Consider the following 24,434-nt stretch of genomic DNA (forward strand, 5'->3'; position numbering starts at 1 on the left):
TTTAGAGTTCATGAAGAGTCCTTAAATTCCAAACCCCGAGTTCATGTATGTTTTTACCAAAGAATTGGGATAAAATAAGACTGAGAAGAATAATTATTAAATCATTACATTTACTCAGGGGAGTATGGTCCCATGAGAAGGGGAATAGATACACCCACATTGTTTGAGAGCTCATGTGGCAATTGAGCATGCTCCTGTAAGAACCATGAACAGGGAGGGGTTTAGCGAGGAGAGAGAAGGAAGGCAGCAGAGGGCAGAGAGTCTGTGTAGGAGTGGGGCTCAGAGAGACTTACCAGGGCAGGAAGCTCGAAGTTCAGGAGAGATGAACAGCCAATAAAGAGGGCATGCCCACATGGTAAGAATCTATATACAATATTATTTTGGTGGGTGAGTCTGAGAGAGAACTGACTGCTCTGAATTAGGGGCTAGCTCTGGAGTAGGGGGTAAGAGGGCTGATTGGATAGGTTGGATTAGGTACTGAATCCTGGTTCTGCTGAAGCAGGCAGGCACTGTGTTCTCTCTTTGGGTCCTCTATCCTGACTGGCTACCTGACTCCCCTTCAGTAGGACTCTTTATATTGTTAATAAGCAAGTGAACTGGCTTCTGGTGCAGGTGGTCACATAGTATAGGAGAAACGGCTTCTACTTTCTGCCTCCCAGCCTAGACTGTACCATCTTCTCACCTCTCCCCTGCTTTTCAGTAGAAACTATGTGGTTCAAACAGGTTAACTTTTTTCTTTTCAATTTTTAAATTAATAGCTATGGATATATTTTGTATATAAACATCACATGTTGGTAATATCCTTTTCCTCCGCCTTGCCCCTTTTCTGAAGATGTCTTCTTCCCTGGGGATGCAATTCAACCCCATGGGGATTATGCGTCAGGCATTATAGGAGCAGCAGTCAGTTATGGGGGAGAGGCAATGTCTATGTGAAAAATGTCCCAACTTGGGGCTCTAACAATCTTTCCATCCCCTCTTCTGCAAAATTTCCTGAGCCATGCTGGGAGCATTTTAAATCTACTTCAGTGATGGGCACTTAGAAGTATCAGGATGTCTGGTTTGGTAGGTGTTGAGTGTCCTCAGTATCTTTCTCCATCATCCTTGTCCTGATCAGATTAACAAAGAGAGCAGCATTCTTGCCCATTTCCCCAATTCTTCTGTGGTTTCACCTGGGGCTGGGGTGGAGTGGGCTGAGTAATTTATCTCCTCAAGTTCAGTACCCATCTGAAAAAGAGAAGCTGATTCTCCAACAGAGAGTGATGTCAGTGGCAGTTAAATGGGATAACCATTATTAATTTAGAGAGAGTTATAAGGGTCTAGACACTTTTATATTGTAAGGTTAGTGGGAGCTTGACAATGGAAAGCAGAATCATTATCTGGATATGATTCTGACTTGTTTCCCAGTTCCAAATATGGTTTCTTTTCCACTGAATAGATCTGTTAGCCAATCCAAGAGCAGTTGGTTACCCACCATGTCTGTGTGCCACTATAGCACTAGTGTGAGTATCACATCAAGTTGTTTGCTTCTGAGTTGCTTAGACTTTGAGTTGCTTGGACAGATGTTGGCCACTTTCCCCTGGTAGCTCATGTAGCACCTTCCAGCACTAGATGGGCTAATTATCTGAGGACTGGCTCTCCTCTGGATTCCAATCAGGTCTCTCCATGGCCCGTGCTGACAGTGATTGGTGTCTTCAGCAGTCGGGTCTTACCATTAACTTCTGGTGGGTAATCAAGTGTTCTGACAGAAGTCTGTCTTACTTGTTTTGGGAGATCTAGTAGGTATCTCTCTGATCAACAGCTTATTGTGGATGTAGACCACACCCTACTACTGGGAGTTGCAGGCCAGTGCCAAGGGAGAAGAAGAAAGAAAAAGAGAAGAAAGAGAAACAGGAGAAATTTGAGGTTAGGTTTCATCTCATTCTTTCCAGGTCCCTTGGATTCAGGTGCTCCCTCTAAGATTTGCTTGAGGGTTGACCTTTTAGTCTGATTTCCAGGATATAGGATTCTATGGTAGCAGTTCAATTTGGGTTCAGATTTTGTGTCCCCTCCCCCACCCTTTCTCTTCTCCCAAGCCCTATCCTATCTGTTGTCCAAGGCTCAAGATGCTATTCAGCTATGTCAGCATGTTGGGTTGATCCAGGTTAGGAACTGCAGATGAGTGAGATCATGTGATGATTGCCTTTCTGTGATTGTGTGAGATCACTTAAAATGATCTGTTCCAAGTTCAGCCATTCATCCAATGATGGGTACTTGGGTAGATTCCAGTTTTTAGCTATTATGAATTGAGTGTCTATAAACATGGTTGAGAAAATATTTCTGAACTGAGATTCGGATTTTTTAGGGTAAATGCCCAGTAATGGAATAAGAGGTTCTGTTGGTAACTCCATATTCATCCTTTTCAGGAATCTCCAAATTGATTATCACAGTGGTTGTACCAGCTTACATTCCCACCAACAGTGAATGAGGGTTCCTATTTCTCCACAGCTTCACCAACATTTGTTTTCATTTGATTTTTTAATGTTGGCTCTTCTTACTTGGGTAAGGTGGAGTCTCATAGTTGTTTATATATATAGAGAGAGACAACTTCTATACTTTTTTTTAAAATTTTTTTTTCTTTATTTATTTGAGAGTGACAGACACAGAGAGAAAGACAGATAGAGGGAGAGAGAGAGAATGGGCGCACCAGGGCTTCCAGCCTCTGCAAATGAACTCCAGACGCGTGCGCCCCCTTGTGCATCTGGCTAACGTGGGACCTGGGTAACCGAGCCTCGAACCGGGGTCCTTAGGCTTCACAGGCAAGCGCTTAACCGCTAAGCCATCTCTCCAGCCCACAACTTCTATACTTACAGACAACAAACCATGGTATTTCCCTCCCCACCTCTCCCTCACTTTGCCATTCATAACTCTGCTATCTGTTATATCCCTTCCCTTTCTCCATTAGTCTCTCTTTTAATTTGATGCCATCATCTTATTCTCCCGTTACAAAGGTCTTGTGTGGGTATTGCTTGGCACTGTAAGGTCTTGCATATTAAGGCCAAATTCTGTCCAGACAGTTGTATGTAAGAAGTGGTACCCTTCCTTTGGCTGTTACAATCTTTCCACCACCTTTTCTGCAATGTACCCTGAGCCTTGAAGGGTACAAGATGTTTCAGTGCTGGGCACTCCTCTGTCCCTTCTTCTCAGCACTATGTTGTCTTTTCAGTCATTCTAGTGGTCATCACCATCTGAAAAGAGAAGATTCTCTATCCAGAAGTGAGAGTAGCATTAATATATGAGTATGAACCTTAAGTGGAGTGCTATAAGGGCAATTTTGTGAGAGCAATGCATGCATTTATCCAGACAAGAGCAGGCTTTATACCCCTAACGCTCACTACTTCCCCTACCATAGGCTTTTGATTAGGTTTTCAGTACCATGCATGTATTCCCTCCCATAGAGTGGGCCTTCAGTCCAATTAGAGAGCTGTTGGTTTCCCCCAGAGTAGACATGCCACTATTGCACTCGTTCAGTCATTTGGCCTGTTTAGTCAAACTTGAGGTTCCCAGTGTCCACTTTTTTCACCACTGATGTCTTCTGTCTCCATAAGACTGGATACAATGGAGCTTTCCCCAGCTTTCAGTTGGCTGGTCTACAGGGGGAAGGTTTTCTGCTGAGTACCAACTTGATTTATCAGTGACTTTGCCACTCAGGCATGTGAAGTCTTCACCATCTTTTTCGCATGGGAAACTAAGGGCCTTGGCAATAGCCTGTAATATTTGGAAGTAACAGGGATCTCCCTGACCAATGACTCACTGGAAAGGTATCCCATTCTAGGCACTGAAAATTTTCTAGTAACAATCTGTGGCTTCTAGATATACCATTATTTAAGAAAGTATATTTTCATATGTCTTACACAGAATATCTTGAATTTTGATTGACCCTGCACCGCCACACCTTTCTTTTGTACAATCTCGTCCCCTGACCTCGCTTAGGCCTTTCCCTTCCCTGTAATCTGTTCTTCTACTTACAATATATACAGTACCACCCTCTTAAGACCTTCCTTCTCCCTCCCTTATAGCCTTTTTCTAGCTTATGGGCCTCTGCTACTGATTTTTGGCTCCAGATCACACACATGTCTATACATTTGTATCTAAGATCCACATATGAGAGAGAACATGGAACATTTGGCTTTCTGGGCCTGGGTTACCTCACTTAGTAAAATACTTTCCAGATCCATCCATTTTCCTGCAAATTTCATAATTTCATTTTTATTTACCACTAAATAGAACTCCATTGTATAGATGTACCACATCTTTATTATCCATTCATCTGTAGATGGGCATCTAGGCTGGTTCCATTTCCTAGAAAATGTGAATATAGCAGCAATAAGCATGGTTGTGCAAGTATCTATAAGGTAGTGAGAAGAGTCATTAGGATATATGCCTGGGAGTGCTATAGCTGGATTATATGGCAAATCTATTTTTAACTGTCTCAAGAACCTCCACACTGATTTCCACAATGGCTGTACCAGATTACATTCCCACCAACAGTGAAGAAGAGTTCCCCTTTTACCACATCCTTACCAACATTTATTGTCATTTGTATTTTTGATGGTAGCCATTCTGACTGGAGAGATATGGAATCTCAAGGTAGTTTTAATTTGTATTTCCCTGATGGCTAAGCATGTAGAACACATTTTTAGATGTTTATATGCCATCTGTATTTCTTCTGGTGAGAACTTTCTATTTAGTTCCATAGCCCATTTTTTGATTGGGTTGCTTGATTTCTTATTGTTCTCTTTTTTTAATTCTTTGTATATTCTGGATATTAATCCTCTGTCAGATGTGAAACTGGCAAAGATTTTCTCCCATTCTGTAGGTTGTCTCTTTGCTCTATTCACAGTGTCCTTTGCTGTGCAAAAGCTTTTTAATTTCATGAGATCCCATTAATTGATTAGCGGTTTTAGTTTCTGAGCAATTGGGGTTATATTCAGAAAGTCATTACCTATGCAGATATGTTGAAGGGTTTCCCTTAACTTTTACTATAGCACTTACAGAACTTCAAGTCTGATCCACTTGGATTTGATTCTTGTGCATGGAGAATGACAAGGATCTATTTTCATCCTTCTGCATATAGATATCCAGTTTTCCCAGCACAACTTGTTGAAGAGGCTGTCTTTTCTCCAATGAATATTTTTGGCATTTTTGTCAAAAAATAGATTGCTGTAGCTGCCTGGATTAACATCTGGGTCCTCTATTCTGTTCCATTGATCTACATGTCTGTCTTTGCTCCAATACCATGCTGTTTTTGTTACCATGGCTTTGTAATATAGTTTAAAATCAGGTGTGGTAATACCACCAGCTTTATTTTTGTTGCTGAAAATCACTTTGGCTATTTGAGGTTTTTTGTGCTTCTAAATGAAATTTAGACTTTTTTCTATTACTGTGAAGAATGCCATTGGAATTTTAATGGGGATTGCATTAAATGTGTAGATTGCTTTTGGTAAGATTGACATTTTCATAATATTGATTATTCCAATTGAAGAACATGGGATGTCTTTCCATTTCCTAGTGTCTTCTGCAATTTCTCACTTGAGTGTTTTAAGGTTCTTATTGTAGAGCTCTTTCCCTTCCTTAGTTAAGTTTATTCCAAGGTACTTTATTATTTTTTTGAGGCAATTGTGAATGGGAGAGATTCCCTGATTTCATTCTTCACACGTTTGTTGTTGTATAAAGGAAAGCTACTGATTTCTGTGTATTTGTTTTGTATCCTGTGACTTTGCTAAGTGTTTATCAGCTCTAATAGTTTGTGGTAGAGTTTTTAGGGTCTTTTATGTATAGAATCATATCATCTGCAAATAATGATAATTTGATCTCTTCCTTTCCAATTTGCATCCATGTAAGAGTGCCACTTGCCTTATTGCTATAGCTAAGACTTCCAGTACTATATTAAATAAAAGTGGGGACATTCGACACCTTTGTTTTGTTCCTGAATTTAGTGGAAAAGCTTCAAGTTTTTCACCATTTATTATCATATTGGCTGTAGGTTGTCATAAATAGCTTTTATTATGTTGAGATGTGTTCCTTCTAGTCCCAGTTTATGTAATACTTTTAATATTTTGTTTATTTTTATTAATTAAGAGCAATAGATGGAGAGAAAGAGGGAGGAGAAGAGAGACAGAATGGGTATGCCAGGGGCTCCAGCCACTGCAAATGAAATCCAGATGTGTATGCCCCCTTGTGCATCTGGCTAATGAGGGTCCTGGGAAATCGAGTCTTGAACTGGGGTCCTTAGGCTTCACAGGCAAACACTTAGCTGCTAAGCCATCTCTCCAGCCCTCTGTAATACTTTTACCATGAAAGGATGTTGGATTTTGTTGAATGCCTTTTCTGTATCTATTGAGATGATCATGTGATTTTTGTCCTTCAGACCATTTATATGATGTATTACATTTATTGATTTGCATATGTTGAACCATCCCTGCATCCCTGGGATAAAGCCAACTTGGTCAGGGTGAACAATCTTTTTGATATATTCTTGTATTCTGTTTGCCAATATTTTGTTCAGAATTTTTGCATTTATGTTCATGAGGGAGATTAGTGTGTAATTTTCTTTTTTTGTTCTGTATTTGCCTAGTTTTGGTATGAGGGTGATGCTGGCTTCATGGAAGGAGTTCAATAGAATTCCTTCCTTTTCTATTTTATGGAAAAGTTTGAGAAGCATTGGTGTTAGTTCTTTCATGAAGGTCTGGTAAAAATTTCCAGTGAATCCATATGGGCCTGGGCTTTTTTTTAGTTGGGAGACTTTTTATAACTGCTTGGATCTCTGTACTTGTTATATAACTATTTAACTGGTTTATCTCATCTTGATTTAATTTTGGTATGTCATATGACTCAAGGAAATCATCCATTTCTTTCATATTTTCAAACTTATAGGCATGTATATTCCTAAAGTATGTCCTTATAATTGTCTGAATTTCTTTGGTATCTGTTGTAATGGTGCCTTTTTTTTATCTCTAATTTTATTGATTTTTGTCTTTTCTCTCTTTCTTCTGGTCAAATTTGCTAAGGGTTTATCAGTCTTGTTTATTCTTTCACAGAACCAACTCTTTGTTTCATTGATTCTTTGGATTGTTTTTTTTGGTTTCTATTTCATTAATTTCTGCCCTAATCTTTATGATTTCTTCTCATGTACTGATTTTTGGTTTTCCTTGTTCTTTTTCCAAGGCCTTAAGGTGGAGAATTAAATTGTTTATTTGTGAAATCTCTAATTTCTTAATATAGGCACTTAGAGCTATAAATTTCCCTCTTAGGACTGCCTTCATTGTATCCCAAAGGTTTTGGTATGCTGTATTATCATCATCATTTGATTCCATGAATTTATTAATTTCCTTTTTTGATTTCTTCAATGATTCATTGATCATTCAAGAGTGTACTGTTTAGTCTTCATGAATTTGTATATGCTCTGTAGCTTTTCTTGTTGCTGATATGCACCCACTGTGGTCAGATAGAGTACAAGGAATTATTTCAGTTTTCCTATATTTGTGGACATTTGCTTTGTGTCCTAGTATATGGTCTATTTTAGAGAATTTTCCATATGCTGCTGAGAAAAATGTATATTCTGCGGCATTTGGATGGAATGTGCTGCAGATATCTGTTAGGTCCATTTGTTCCATTATTTAATTAGGATGTCTCTGTTTATTTTTTGCCAGGATAACCTGTCAATTGATGAGCATTGGGTATTAAAGTCTTCCACTACAATTGCATTTGATGTTATCTGTGATGTTATCTAGGAGCCCCCATGTTAGGTACATATATGTTTAGGATTGTAATGTCATCCTGCTGGAGTGTTCCTTTAATCAGTATAAATGACCTTCTTTATGTTTCCTCACTAATGTTAGTTTGAAGTCTACCTGTCAGATATTAGTATAGCAACCCCTGATTTTTTTCTAGTCCCATTTGCTTAAAATTCCATTTTCCATCCTTTCACCCTAAGGTGGTGTCTATCTTTTATCGAGAGATGAGTTTTCTGGAGGCAACAAGTGGAAGGATTCTGCCGTTTAATCTAGTCTGCAAGTCTGTGTCTTTTGGATGATGCATTGAGGCCAAAGTTATTGAAAGGTATGCATTTATTCTTGCCATTCTTCTTATTTTGTAGTGTTTCCTGTTTTCCCTTTACTCATTATTTTTTTTAACTGTTATTTGAGTGTGGTTTATTGTTTTCTATTTTCTCTTGTGTGTGTTTTTCTTTCTCTTTGGCATTAAGAATTCCTTCAAATATTTTCTGTAGAGCTTTAGTTTAGTTGTCATAAATTCCTTTAGCCTATTTTTGTTGTGGAATGTCCTTATTTTTCTATCACTTTGTATAGATAATTTTGCAGGATAAAGTACTCTTGGTTAACAGTTGTTATCCTTCAGAATGTGGAATACATCATTCCAAACCCTTCTGGTTTTTGAAATTTGTGTTGAGTAATCTGCAGTTATTGTGATGGGCTTGTCTTTGTAGGTGGCTTGTTTCTTCTCTCTAACTGCTTTCAATATATTTTCTTTGGTTTGTGTGTTTAGTAGTTTAATTATAACATGGCGAGGAGAGGTTATTTCCAGAATTTTGTCTGTTTGATGTTCTAAAAGCTTCTTGTATCCGCTTTGGCATTTCTTTCCCAATTTGGGGGAAATTTTCTTCTATGATTTTGTTGAAAACACCTACTAAGGCTCTGGATTGAAATTCTTCTCCTTCTGGTATGCCCTAAATTCTTATGTTTGACCTTTTTGTAGTGTCCCAGATATCTTGAAATTTCCATTCATACCTTGTTATTAGCTTGTCTTTCTCTTTGTTGAACTGTATTCAATCTGTTCCCTGATCTTCTAGTTTGGATATTCTGTTCTCCTTCATCCATTCTAGTTGAGAGACTTTCCACAGATCTTTTTTTTTCACTGACTGTCTATTTCAGAGCTAGGAGTTGGGCAAGATTCCCTGGTCTCTGATTATGTGGAACACTTTGAGAAAAATTGGTTTGAGTTCTTCTATGAAGGTGTGATAGAATTCAGCTGAGAAGCCATCTAGTCCTGGACTTTTCTTTTGGGGAGGTTTTTGATAACCTCTTCAATCTCCATGGATGTGATAGGTTTGTTTAGGAGATTAATCTGCTTTGAGTTTAGTTTTGGTAGGTGATATATGTCTAGGAATTCATCCATTTCTTCCAGATTGTTTAATTTTGTGGAGTAGAGGTTTTAGAAGTATGCTCTGATGATTCTTCTAATTTCATTGATGTCTGTTGTGATCTTTCCTTTTTCATTTCTGATTTTGTTAATTTGAAACTTTGCTTTTTTGTGTTTGATCATGTTGGCCAGGGGTTTGTTAATCTTGTTTAGTTTTTTTTGAAGAACCAGCTCTTCATTTCATTGATTTTTAAATTGTTTTCCTATTTTCCAGTTCATTAATTTCTGTCCTAATCTTGATTATTTCTTTCTATCTGGAGCTCTTTGGGTTGGATTCTCATTTCTAGCACCTTTAGGTAGACAGTCAGGTTATTGATTTGTGATCTCTCTGTCTTTGTAATGAAGGCATTTAGGGCTATGAATTTTCCCTTTATATGACTGCCTTCATTGAGTCCCATAAGTTTTGATAGGTTGTGTTTTCATTATCATTCAATTCTAGGAATTTTACAATTTCTTTTTGGATTTCTTCCATGACCCATTAATTGATTAAAAGCATGTTGTTTAGTCTCCAGTAGTTGGTGGCATTCTTGATATGCCTCTTGTTAATTTCTAGCTTTAAAGCATTGTGATCTGACATGGTTCAAGAAGTTACTTCAAGTTTCCTGACTTTATGAAGGCATGCTTTATGGCCTAATATGTGGTCAATTTGGAGAAGGATCCATGGGATGCTGAGAAGTATGTGTATTCTGTAGAGTTGGGGTGGAAAGTTCTACATTAAAAATTTTTTTTCTTTTATTTTTATCTAATTTTTTTTTTGCGAGTGACAGAGCAAGAAAGAGGCAGAGAGAGAGACACAGAGTGAATGGGCACACTATGGTCTCCAGGCACTGCAAATTAACTCCAGACATGTGTGCCCCCTTGTGCATCTGGCTAACATGGGTCCTGGGGAACTGAGCCTCTAACTAGGGCCCTTAGGCTTCACAGGCAAGTGCTTAACCACTAAGCCATCTCTCCAGCCCAGAAAGTTCTATAGATATCCTTTAGGTCTAGTTGATCTATGATGTTGTTGAACTCTATTATTTCCCTGTTGATTTTCTGCTTGGATGATCTGTCTATTGGTGCTACGGGAGTATTGAAGTCTCCAACTATGATGGTGTTGGTGTTTATTTCTGTTTTATTGTTGAGTAGATTTTGTTTTATAAATTGTGGTGGCTATGTGATATATATTTATCATTGTGAGTTGCTCCTGTTGGATCATTCCTTTGATCAGTAAGAAGTGGCCTTCTTTGTCTTTTTTGATTACTTTTGGTTTACAGTCTATTTTATCAGATATTAATATAGCAACACCTGCTTGTTTTTTATTTCCATTGTGCTTGGAATATCATTTTCCAACCTTTCATCCTATCTTTAGTGGTGAGGTGGTTTCTTGAAGAGAGCAGATAGAAGGGTCCAGTTTTTTGATCCATCCTGACAGCCTGTGTCTTTTGATGGGTGAGTTAAGAACATTAAAATTTAAGGTTATCTTTTTTTCTTTTCAAGGTATGGTCTCACACTAGTCCAGGCTGACCTGGAATTCACTATGTAGTCTCAGGGTGGCCTTGAACTCATGGTGATCCTCCTACCTCTGCCTCCTGAGTGCTGGGATTAAAGGCATGCACTACCACGCCTGGCAAAATTTAAGGTTATTACCATGAGGTTTGAATTAATCCCTGATATGATGAGGTGTTTTGTGTGGTTGGGTGCTTACTTTTGTTGTGTACTGTTTTAAGCCTGGTCTATTTTGATATTGTGATCTTCTTGTTGGCTCCTGAGATTGATTGATTGGGTGTTCTGGGTGGAGTATTCCCTCAAATATTCTCTATAGGTTTGTCTTTGTTCATATAATTATAGAGTTGACTTTTTTCATGGAAAGTTTTTCTTTCACCATCTATTATGAGGTCCTGTCATCCAGGTCAGAGGTTCTGTCTTCCACATGAGTAACTATGTTGGTGAGTGGTTCTAGAGAAGTTTTTGTAAATTCTATTTGATTTTGTTTTCTGTTGTGTTGTTTTGTATAATTTCCATTTCTTTTTTGAGGTATGAATTCAAATTGAATTCTAAGTTTTTGATGCTTCTTGTAGTTCAATCTTGCATTTGATCAATACTTCATTAAGTTTAATCAAGTGGTTGTTGTGGTCTTCCATTTCTTGACTTACATTTTATTCTGTCAAGTTTAGCCTATTGTCAAAAGCCAAATGGTCTAGGAGACCATTCTGTTCAATTTTATTGACACAATTGTTGGTTCTTTGATAGTTTGATTCAAGTTCAGCAATTTTTTTTATCAAGGTCTCATTGGTTGTCTTGTTTTCATTTTGGGAATAAATTTCTGTTGATTTATCTATGATTTCATTCGAGGCTTCCCTAGTAGGACTAGGTATCTTGGTGGAGATGTCTCAGATTTTGGACTTTCATTGGCTTTCATGCATTGTTGTCTACCAATTTTAGGAAGATTATTTTACTGAGGAGGAAGCAAGTTTTTGTCTTTTGAGCTGTTCCCCCTCAGTCTCAGGTGATCAGGGATGTTGGTACTTAGTGTACAGTCAAGATGCCAGAGCAAAAGGCCTGATTCCACAGGTCACACAGGGGCCAGGACTTCCTGATCAAGGTACAATGGGACCTACCAGGACCAGGGGACTAGGAGGAGTAAGGGAATAAGGATCTGACCTATTTCATGCTGAGCCCTCCAGAATATGAACCACTGCAAGCAACCTAGACTGGGGAGGTGGGAGAAGACCAGATATAGGGGTCTCGTCTACTCACTCCAGAGGGCTGTGCACGCCCACGCACTGATGTGCAAGGAACTCAGACCTGGACAGTGGAATGGGGCAGAAATGGGTCTAGCTTGTTCACTCCAGACCACTGCACCCACCCACACACTGACCATCCAGGTAAGTCAGACCTGGTTTGTAGAAAGGGGAAGAAAATCCAAACAGGTTAATTTTGATATTCATTGATAATATCTGGATTAAAACTTAGTGATAGTGTTTGGCACTATGACCTCAAAGTATGCCTTGGTGTGAACCTGGCTCCCTGGACATTTTCTGTCTACAAAACTATACAGTATGATTATCTGGGAAGCACCAGTTTGGCCATGAACTTGAGGTTCCTGTGATATTTTGGGGTCAGAGGTAAACCAGGCTTTCATCTTCTTCATGAACACGGTGGATGCTTTGACCTGTGAAGTTGAGAGCTCTTGCCCTTTCCATTCTAGCTTCCTGCTATCTGAGAAGGCATGGCCTCTACTAAGATCTATATGTCCTTATAACTATGAAAAAGTATACTTATTGAGACACCCCAAATTCTAAAGAATTCTGGTGGGAAGACCCAACAGGAGAGAGATTACACTTCCCACAGTTTGCACTGAACTGTGGGATAAGTCTGAATTTATTTTTAGGACCCCTGATCTGATTGAGTTTTCAGATGCTTGGGAAGAAGACTTAGTAGCCTAACCAGGTCCCAACATGCTTGAATCATTTGGCCAAAGAAATGAAAACTCTAAGAATTTCATCAGATACTCAAATAACAGAAACAACTCTTTGACACCACATAAAATCCATTCTGGAACAGGTGAAAATTTAAATATAGCAAATATCAAAAATAACATATGAAATGGCTGTGGCAGAGGAATCTGAGGACACTGAGCATGAAGAGTGGCCTACAAGGTTATTTTTCTTGGTCCCTATAAGAATGCATCTTGTAGACCTCTGTCCATTTTCCCCATTTTGCTTACCAGTGGTGTATACATTGCCTTCTGCATAGCTAAAATGCTGCTTTCATTTCTTCCCTTTTCGTACCCTTCCTGTAAGTGGGAGGCAAACAACCAAGATACAAAGGAACAAAGCCAAACAAATATCATCAAACATTAGAGGACTATTCATTCCAAATGAGAACTTTAAAGAGGCACTTTAAATGCAGCGAAGGCTGAACACTAGAGCCAATGGTCCTGAAAGCAGAAATATGACCTACAAATCAAGTTTTAGTGGAAGGTGTATCATTGTATTCCATTAATATTCTCATTCTGAGTTCATATATACAATTGTAGAGAACTTTATGAGATCTTGCTTGAGCAAACAACCAGCTCTAAGTTGTTCTATGAAACATTCAAAACTTAAGCCACAATGAGCAGGTCTTTCCCAGTGGGTGAGTGCTCCAAGCATCTCCTTTAACTCATGTTCTGCCTTTGATTTCCATATCCCACTAGGAGAAGAAGGGGTAATGTTTTCTGTCTCTGTGCTGAAGGGGACAAAACTGAACCCTTCCTAGAAATAAATATTCTAGCTCACCATATTTGTTGTAAGGATGGTGCACATCCCAGGCTTGTTGGCTGTTCAAGGACAGGCTAACTCTGAAGAAACTTGGTCCAACTCCTGCTCTGTTCCACAGTTCTGAGTACTCTGCTCTCTGCCTCATAGCACAAGCACTCATGGGACCCTCACACTTGGACCCCATTGACCTCTAATAGGTCTCAAGGTGATTAGACAATTTATATAACATCCAGATCCAACAGTGTTTTGTTCTTTTGAAAAGAAACTGGCTTGGGTTTATTGAAGATCACTGAATTATAAGAAATAACAGCTTATATTTTCATGGTACTCTGGTACTTATCATGAGGGTCTTCAGGTGGCTCAACCTTCTCAATGACATTCCTATTTCACCTCTATGACATTGATGAGTGACTTTTCCACTTACAAGGTACAAATATTGTATTTTGCTTCAAGTCTAGGGTTTCTCTCTCATTCCACAACTACTAAAGACAAAATTATTGAGATCCCAATAAGTTACTACCACATTTAAAGTTATATATAATCAGGTTGGGGTAGGGCAGCAAAAGAGAAGATCTGGGTTTGGGGAAAGGGGAAGGAAGCCAAGGGGAAACCAAGGACTTCATCAGAAACCTCTGAATTCGAAGAAGTCCTAGAGAGACCCAGAGACAAAAGAAATTACCTTTGAGAAACCTAAAGAAGTATTGATTCCTGGTAAGTAGGGGTTGGTTTGACACCTGGATCCTGGTTGCTGTATTCTCAGACTCGCAGGTCAGCAGTCAACTGGCTGAAGGAGATAATGGACCTATTTAGGCTAGCACCTCTTGTGGTGGAAGAGACCGCCTTCCTCAGGAAATGCCCTGGGAAAGTAAGGCAAAGGGAGATATTCCCAGCACACAGAGAGAATAGTTTTGAAGGGGAAGGAACATATTTGATGCTGATAATCCACCTTTAGTAAAGACCTTAATATTTCCATGCCTCAGTAACTTCTCCTAAGGGGGAATAATAGGGCTTGTGTGGATAAAATGAGCCACAATAAAATGTTTACAACAGTGTTTCATACTGACAATGGGACTGCTAATGGGATTCCACTGATGCTATGTTTATCTGTTATATGTTTAATGTTTAAATAGCACTTAGATGTTTATAGATTCCAGGCCCTATGCAGGATCTCCTAAACTAGATTCTTTGGAAGGAGGTAGAACCGGTGTGTTAATAGATGCCCTGGGAAAGTCTGCAAACTGCCGCAGCATCAGTTCCACAGCTGGCCCCGCAATCCTTCAGGCTGAGCTTCAATCCCTTAGGACCCCTCAGCTTTTCAGCTACTCTGGCCCTAACCACCCCTTCCTCTGTGTCCATTAAGGGCTGTTTTCCCCTCTGAGCACATGTGGCTTTTCCTGCATCCTGGCTGTACTCAGATATCACCACCACCTCAAAGGCTCTGTCTTTGTCTTCCAAGGGTGGTCTCTCTCCAAGAGGTCTGCATGCCACGTTAGGACCTTTGCTTCCTTAAAGTCTTCTTCACCACTTCCCCATATCCAGCAACCTTTCTCATGCAACAGAGCTCCCAATGGCTCTTTTATCCCAAGGCCTGTCTTTTCCTCATCTGCAATCCCCCTAAGCTAAAAATTGGATTCCAATGCTGGAAAATGGAGAAGCCACAGCTCCAGGATTGCCAGCCAGGATTTCTTCATGGGGCCAGCTCGGGTGCTGGTGAGGAGACGACTTTAACCATCAGGAATAAGTACTTCACTTACTTTCATACTTTGAGCAACACTGGACTCATACCCTACAGCAAATCCTTCTCTCCTCCAGACTTTGTTCAAGCTTACATGTGGGTCCAGTCCTGGTTCTTGGATTTGGGCCAGTTTCTACCCACTCTGTTACCACTTTGCTGTTTCTACTTCTCTGACCACTCAGGATGTAGGTCTCCCCTCCACTGCTTTGCCCAAGGTTAGAAATGACCCAATATGCCTTCCACATGAGACCCTATGGCCCTTGCTACTGGTAGGAGAGAATTCTGAGTCTAGACTGAAATACACCACACAGACAAGGAAGTCAGTGATTAGGCTCTGTGGTGGTTTGATTCAGGTGTTCTCCATAAACTTACGTGTTCTGAATGCTAGGCTCCCAGATGATGGAGATTTGAGAATTCACACCTCCTGGAGGCAGTGTCTTGTTGGGCATGGGATTATTGGTATTATAGCCAGTCTCCCCAAGCCAGTGTTTGGCACAGTCTCCTGTTGCTGTTGTCTACCTGATGTTGGCCAGGAGGTGATGTCCACCCTCTGCTCATGTCATTATCTTCTCTTGCAATTATGGAGCTTCCCATAAAGTCTGTAAACCCAAATAAACATCCCCCCCCAACCCCAAGAAGCTGCTCTTTGTTAGGTGTTTTCTACCAGCAATGTGAACCTGACTGTAACAGGCTCGGAACTCAGCCCATCCCAGATGACAGACTTTCTTGGAAACAAGGAAGTTGGACAAATTGTAACAAACTGGCAGGCACTTCTGGGTCTACTGCCATGGCCTTGGCCTCCTTCATCCTTTAGGGCTCCTCATGTCTTCATTTGACTTGCCTCATTACTGGACCCTGCCTCCTGTCCAGTCTTTACCCTGTCCTTTGCTATCAGGGATTAAAGGTGGGATGCTGGCAATGGGGAGGAAGGTGTGTTGAACACTCTGACTTGGCATAGGTAGTTCCAAGTTTGGAGTCATGGCTGGGGAAGGTCTTCTGATTTCACACTTTGCTTATCCCCACAAGTAGGGAGACAGCACCAGTGATGGTGTATTACCCCAGGACCATTTATTAAATCCTTTTTGTATGATTCTGTTCATTATCCAGTCATCAAAGCTGATCTTTTCTGCAACAATGGGTAAATGACTTATGTTTTGATATACTCTTTTATTCAACAATATCTCACTAGTTTAGCCTGTAAGGTTTGGAGCAAAGGTGGTAGGGACAAGAATGGGTGGAACAGGGATAGAGACAGACTGTGAACAAAACACAAGAGACCCAGAAAATCTTTTTCAGCTGTCATACTTAGGAGAGGTGTCATGGAACAGGTAGCCCTGTGTCTGTCCTTGAAAGTCAGGTAGCCACTTGTAGCCAGACAAGTAAGATGGGCTCTATACATGGAGGCAGCCTAAGAAACAGGAAGTGGGAAGGCTCTAGCACATTTGTGAAGTGAATGTCTCCTTTGGCTAAACTTGGAGGTTTTGAAGGGGGAATAATGAGTGAAAAACCTGACAAGCTCAGGCAAGGCAAGTCCATGGGCTATGCAGGGTGAGGTTAGTGTGATTTCTTGTAGTACTGAACCTTAGAGAGCAAGTGAGCATGGTTTCAGTCCTGTTTTAGGAGTTGAAGCTTATCTAGCTTGGGAACACTGTCAACAGTACAGCTGAAGAGGGGCTGAAGGACGGGGCAACTTAGTGGGGACTTTATTTGGCTCAAGTGTAGAATATAAAAAAAAAAAAAACCAGTGAGGTAAGGAGAAGCCATTCTGTGCTCTGTTACACCAATTTCTATTGTCTACGGATTTTCTTGGGCCAATGTTCATACCCTTACCATGGCTGCTTGTGTAATGTGAAGCAATCTAGGAAAACATTATTACAAATCATAGTCCTTGCTCTAGAGGAAAAAGGGATATGGGAAAGCCCAGGCGGGGCCACACTATTCTCTATGGAAAGAAAATCAGAGATGATCAAATGTTTGATTTAGTACCCTCCCTTAAATGTGGAGGAAGAAATATGTCCAGGTCTACCTTCCCTGTCTAAATAAACTAAGTAGTTCAATGACTTTGTTTGGCTTGTTCCACTAGATAGTTAATTTTTTTGTCTCTAATATGGGGTATGTCTCAAGGAGTCACAATATAAGGATAAGCTTGTCCCTATTTTATCCTATCACCTTCAGCCACCAAGACCTCAAAGCTTTTAAGTCTAATCAGAGCACAGAAATCTTAGGGGTGAGACTGGAAAGACTCCAAGCAGGTATGAGAGACTTAGAGGATGGCTTCAAGCTTTGGGGGAAAGAGTTGAGGGTTGTCTTTGCCATAGATGTGGCATTTAAGCTAGACTTCAGATGGGGTAGATTTCAAAAGGTGAGGTAAGGAGAAGTGAGGAAAGCAAGCATTGAGAATTTAGGAAGAGTGAAGAGGGAAGGGAAAGGAATTGTGGAGCACTGGGTGATGCTATATCATGTGGTTCAAAGGGAGGAGAGACCCAGATCAGCCTTGTTTATTATTGTTGATGAATTCAAGAATAATGGTTTGGAAATCTAATTAAGCAGTTTTGAGGTTATAGTTTAGTTCTTTTCAGTTATGCAATGTTCTGAGCTCCTTCTTGGCCTAGGAGACATCCTGGCTACTTAGCCAGTAGTTATGAGACCTTTGATTGATTGTTCTACCCCAGCCAGGAAGTATGTCTATTGGGCTTTGACTTTTAGTAATAGCATATCCTTGGGAAGGTATTTTAATTATGTACTTTCCAAGAGGTAAAATTCTCTTTGCTTTCTTGATGGAGTCTTTTTAGGCATGTTGAATATGCAGGTAGTAGGACATGTTGTGAACCATGTGAAAATTACCTAACTCCATAAGAACATTCACAGGAAGTCAGCTGTTTAAGACCAGGGCCAGGAACAAGATATTCTTTTGTATTCTTTTACTTCATCATTCTGGATCTTTCTTCTCTTTCAAAGTTGAGTTGTTGAATCATCAACTAACATCCAGAAATATGACAGTGGTATTATATTCATTCTAAACAGGAGATCAAGAAGGACCTCCCAAGAGGAAGGGGAACAATGAACTAATTTACCTACCAGCAATCAATTGCCAGCAACTCTTAACTGCATTCTCCTGGTAACATTATATACTAGCATGATAAATGTAAATACAAACATAGATTTTATTTTATTTCTTTTAGTTAGGACACGGAAGGGGGATGGTGGTGGTAGTTGGGAAGTCATTTGTCAAAACAAAGGGGTCTTGAAAAATCCATGGGATTCCAATTTCAGGCATCTCCAAGCAAGAAGAGAATGTGGTACCTGACTGCATTAGTTTCCAAGTGATGCAACAAACAAATTACCACAAACTAATGGATTAAATACAACAGAAACACATTTTCTGTAAGTTTTGGCAATCAAAGTTCAAAATCAAAAAGTTCAAAAGTTTCTAGGGCTGAGACTTCCTTCTGAAGTGTATAGGACATGGTCCTTCCCCATTCCTTCTAGCTCCTGCTGTTTCCCAGAGCTCCTCAGCTTATGGGTGCATAATTCCATCATGTGCCTGTGCAGGTATGTGGCCACCTTTGCTGTGCACCTCCTTATCCAAAGGATTCTTCTTTCTCTTAAAGGTACATCTTCACTTTCATGTGGGACCAGACTAAAGCTAAGACAGTCTCTGAAATCCTTAGTTTTCATTCCATTCATTGAAAAAAGAACCATTCTTTTTCCAATTAGGGATATAGTCACCAACTTCTCTTCTGCCCACAACATTGCATTGCCTGTTGGTACAAGAGCAAGTCCTTGGTGTTCAACATGTCTTTATTGATGGACACATCCTGTAGAGTAGGTTACTGGATTCTGTGTGAGGAAATGAAGTTGTAGATGAATGTAGATGAAATGAAGTAAGCTGCACTTGGAACAAAAGGAATGGTGTAACTTACTACATGGAGATTATAAATAATCTTTACTAAGCAAAATATATTCTGAAATCTTATCAGGAACTTTCCTGATAGAATTCATGGCTTGGAATTAGAGATGTCCAAAGAAAATCATGAAACCATATATTTGGTCATTCATAACAAATTTTGTTATTCTTTTTTTCTACTAATGATAGAAAATCTTGGACTAATTTTGTTGAACATTTGAAACTATAAAAGTTCTGAAATACTGAAGTATTGTGGAACAAAGACATATCTGTTAAACCATTCTTCCTGTGATAAATAGGAGATAGTCCAGTAAATAATATACATTTTGGTATTTAAAGGCATCCCATTAAGGTCAGAGTTTCAATTATTTATCTTTTCTCTTGGGGACATTAAGTCTTAAAGTAGCCAGGGTTATAAATGTAGAGCCAGCTCCCTAAACAATAACTACAGAATCTCTGTTTACTTCACTAGCTGAGAAACAGCCACCCACATGTTCCTGCCACTCTCTGCCAGTGCTCATGATAATGGTAGGAAAATTGCAGGGTTAGTACTGACTTGCCGGAAATGTTCTCCTTTCTAGAGTAAACAGCAAGAATGGAATCATGTCAGCACCATTTGCCAATATTATTTTTAATTGGCTAGTATACCATGGAGCACTGAAGGGGAAAATAAGTGAATTAGGTTTGGCTCAAACTTAAGAACCTGTATTATTATCTTGTATGTTAGTTTAGATTATTTTCCACCTTCTACCTGAGATGTAGTTATTTATTAGCATAATATAGTTACAGATCTATCTGCAGGGCTTAAAGATGCCAATTGAAACTCCAATGATTTAGTTGAAAGTTACTGAAGCATTCATAAAGCTGTCAGAATTACAAGAGAAACCACATTAAGAAAACACTGGCACTGGATGCTATTAAATGGATATTCAAACATCATCAGCACTGTTATCCACAAAAAGCCAGTCTAATTTATAAGCTTCTGTACAGGAGGTTAATGGTAGCTGCAACTTCTCAGGAAAGTGGAGCCTAAGCATGGGATTAGGATGGGTGATCACATGTTTTCAAACATAAATCAGAATATAGGACAAAGGATTTTTCCTTCTGACTTGTTAGTTTACATACTGCTTTAAAAAGGAGCCTCATAATCAATCATATTATAGAATATATTAAAAATAAATGAAAGAGCACAAACTCAACATTCATTCATTAAACAAATATTTTTTCACATACTTTTTATTTTTGCCAGACATGGTTTTAGTGGTAGATGTAATGTAGACTAAACAGATGACACAGATGTCCATAGATGGAGTTCAATCATTTTGTCTATGCATGTTTACGAAATGGCTGCTACATACCAGGCATACTACAGTTGATTTTCAGTCAGTTCACAACCACTTATCTTTATGATTGCATACACATGGGAAATAAGATGTTACTGAGCCCTGACCCTGAATGCTTCTGGGAGTGCCCAGGCGTCTTCTGTGAATTGCTTAGCTATTGACCAGGTCTGAGCTAGAGCTCTGTAGACTTGGTCTCAATGAACACAGTAGCTGTTCTGGGCTGAACTTTTGCATTCATTTCCATTGATGCCCCTGTGTACAGTCAATGCTTGTGGAGGTAGAATCGTCTGGGTGTGATATTGGTGCCCCTGAGTGACACCATGTGACCTGGGGCTGGCAGTCACCACCATTACTGTACCATTACTGTGAGCATGCTTCTTTGTAGACTGCTGAGGTGAAGGTGGAGCTGGGTCATGGTATTTAGTCTGTTAAATTTCTCTATCTTAAGCAATGCCTCTCTCTGTAGTCATGCCTTAACCTGACCTGCCTATATCTTGTATCTTTACATAAGTGTAAGGTCATCAATTCTAGTAAAGAAAGAGAAGATACCTCTCTCATCATCCACTGTGTATTCCTGAGACCAGCACTCACCAGGCTAAAAAGTGTGTGTGTGTGTTTGTAAACAGATTATTGGAGACATCTGGGGCTGATAGTATTGGAGATATAGTCACTGGGTCAAAACTGAATGACACCAAATTCAAAGCACAGCACCTATATTCTAAGGAAATGAACACAAAGATGAACCAGGAACCAAGTAAAAAGGCAAGAAATAAACTTTAGTACAATCTTTATATCAAGAGATGAGGTTGAAGTTAGGGTACAATAATTAGAAACTTGGGACTTTGTGGCAGAGACAAAACTAAATTGACACAAATTAAATTACCTATCCAAGATTATCATAAGGACAAATTATAATTGCCATTGAGTCTACCATTCAACTTATGGTTACTGAACTTCTCTGGAGCAGATGCTGCACTTGACACTGACCATCCAGGGATGAATAAGAACCTCTTATGACTTTAGCTTATATAAGAGTAAACAAAATAGGACCCATGGGACAAATCCTCCTGTTTTTGTCTGCCTTGTAAGTTGAGTCTCTTTTGTATTTTTAAGTGGAAAAGAAAAAATTCAAAAGGCTAATAATTTCTGACACATGAATATTATGTAAAATTAATATTTAATGTTTGTGAATAAAATATTATTGGAATACTTGTGAATATACTTATAAACTGTTGTCCATGGCTTATTTTGTGTTAAAAAATAAGGCTGAATTTGGGCTAGAGATGATATAAAATATAAAGCTCAAAATGTACCCACAATGGGTGAATAAGAACTTCAGAAATGACAAGCATGAGACTCAAACAAAAATATACAGATAGTGCTCACTTTTGTGGCTCAGATAATAAAATTGGAACAATACAGGGGAGATTAGCAATTGCCCCTATGCAAAGATAACACACCAAATTTGTGAAGGGTTTACTATTTTTATGACTATGAATGCTATACTCACTGCTGGCCAAAGAATCTACTCTGTGGAGATGGTGGTGGATATTAAAGAGAATCAAATTCATCCAAGTAGAAAAATCAGAGGCTCCCAAGAGCTCAGCACTACACTAAAGGAGATTTTCATCATAACCTCCAAGGCTGAGGGAACATTGTGAAAGAGAGGGCAGAAAGAATGTAAAAGCCATGGTGTGTGCAGGCATTTGTTAGGGCACTGCCCTCCTGACATAAAATGACTTGTACATTTATAACCTGCTGGTGGTTCCTGATACTTCTGCAACACAAGACTTTGGCATGAAGGACAGAGGAGGACAAAAGGACCAAGAGAACAAAGCAGAGGAAGGACTACTTTAAAAATGGATGGTCCTTAGGGGTTGGAGTGGGGTGAAGAGAGAAAAGAGGATAATTGGATGGGAACATGGTCAAATTACTGTATGTCTGTATAGTGAAGTTCCTGATAATAAAAAAATCATGGAGATAAAGATGTACTCCAGGATATTCTTGGAGCACTGAGGAGGAAATAAAAGGTATAATATTCAGTTTCCTGAGGGTCACTAGAAAGTATTACAACCACCATAATAGAATTTTGTTTATTTGCTTGCCATCGCCTTGACAAGAAGCCTAGAGGAAGAAGATAAATATTCTGTGCTGTACTGATTTTACTAGCAGTGGTAATACCATTTCAGCTTTCCCATATTACCTTTATTATACAGATATTTATTGTACTTTATTACCTCTCGCCTCTTATGTGTTATCAAAACAATGTTCAAGTTCTCTTGCATAGAATGGGGATCTTGAAATTTCAAGTCACCTGAAAGTCCCATGATCTGGAGCAGCTTGGCAAGCTCATGGTTCTGGATGAGTTCACGTGGTGGATCTCCCAGACAGCCTGAGGAAAGGGCAAACTGTAAAATATTTTCTCTAATTGGAACTGAGAATGAGGACAGACAAGCATCTGATGCCGGTGGAAGAGGGCTTTACCCATGCAGGTGGAAAACCTCAGAGGGTTTGAAGAGTGGCTTGTATTTATTTGGTCTGGGCTTGCTGAATAAAGTAGATCCAGGAATATATATGTATGTAGAAATTTTGTGTGGCCACATCATATGCTGGTGCCATCATTTCCCTCCTCCCTGCACCCGTTCAACTGGGGCTCTCCTCAGTGGGATTGCTGGTATCCCCCCCTGGGATTGTGGGTTTTGAGATGTGAGAACATGAGTCAGTCATTGTGAGGTGGGTGGGCAGTTCCTCTGGATCTTCCCTTCTACTCTGTGGCACTTACCATCTTTCTGCCCCCTCTTTCTCAAAGTTCCCTGAGCCATGGTGGGTGTGCTTTAAGTCCACTTTAGTGTTGTGCTTTCAGCAGCTTCTGGATTTCTGCTTTGATATGTTTTGAGTATCCTCAGTGTCTGTTGCCATCATCCTGGCACAGGTTTTCAGGCTCTCCGTGGAAGCAACACTCTTAGGCATCTCATCAATTCCTCTGTGGTTTCACCTGGGCCTGGCTAATGAGTGAGGGGTGGTTTATCTCAGTTCTTGTTGCCTTCTGAAAAAAAAAAATTCCTAAGGAGGATGAAGTCAACATAGGTTCAGTGGGATAAGTGTTGTTAATTAAGAGAGATTTTAATGGGTGTAATGTCTATTTTTGGCTAAAGACCAGTGGGAGCTTCTCACTGGAGTCCATGATCTTGTTCTTCATGGGATATTGATTTGGGTCCCATTTCCACCTGTGGATTTGTTTCCCCTGAGTGGATCTTTTAGCCAATCAGACAGCCATGGGTTACCCACCTAGGCTGGATGCCCCTATTGCACAGGCATGTCCATCTTGTTAGGCTGGTTGCTTCTGTACAGCAGTGTCCCATGCTAGCACAAAAGGTTGTTGGTTGTTTTCTCCAAGCAGCTCATGTAGCACTTTCCAGCACTCTATGGGCAGATACTATGGGGATGGGCTGCCTTCAAGTTCCCAGTCAGATCTTTCAATGTTCTGTGTCAGCAGCATGTGGCATCTTCAGCAACAGTGTCTTCCCTTTTATCTCAGGTGGTTAATCAAGTGCTTTGACAGAAGCCTGTCTTTAGGCACCTCGTAGGTCTGTCTGATCAACAGCTTATTGTGAGTTGTAGAGGCTTTCTGGTACTGGGAGTTACAAGCCAGAGCTAAATGTTTACTCCACCCTCTTCAGGGCCCTTCTTACCAGACAACTCCATATATTCCTGTTGAGGGTTGTACCATTTAATCGGCTATCCAGAAGAAAGGTTTCTATGGAACAAATTCATTTTGGATTCAGTTTTGTATGTATTTCCCCTCATTACCCGTCCCCCAAAAAACTTCCATCCCTACTATTCAACCCTTGAGATGCCTATCAGGTATTCCTGCAACTCAAGGTGTTCTAGGTTAGAAGCCATAGAAGAGGGAGAACGTGTGACATTTGTCTTTCTGTGATTCTAGGAGTTCACATAGAATGATCTGTTCAAAGTCCATCCATTTTTCTACAAATTTAATTGTATCATGT

At 39.8% G+C, this 24,434-nt stretch overlaps 1 non-coding gene across 1 annotated transcript; it reads left to right on the forward strand.

Moving 5' to 3' along the window:
• The first annotated feature begins 21,802 nt into the window (after positions 1 to 21,802).
• Positions 21,803 to 21,911, forward strand: LOC123463145. Its single transcript, XR_006638753.1, has one exon. It is a non-coding gene; the product is annotated as a U6 spliceosomal RNA (small nuclear RNA).
• Positions 21,912 to 24,434: the final 2,523 nt, after the last annotated feature.

This window comes from Jaculus jaculus, chromosome 8, assembly GCF_020740685.1.
Source record: "Jaculus jaculus isolate mJacJac1 chromosome 8, mJacJac1.mat.Y.cur, whole genome shotgun sequence".
Lineage (NCBI taxonomy): Eukaryota > Metazoa > Chordata > Mammalia > Rodentia > Dipodidae > Jaculus > Jaculus jaculus.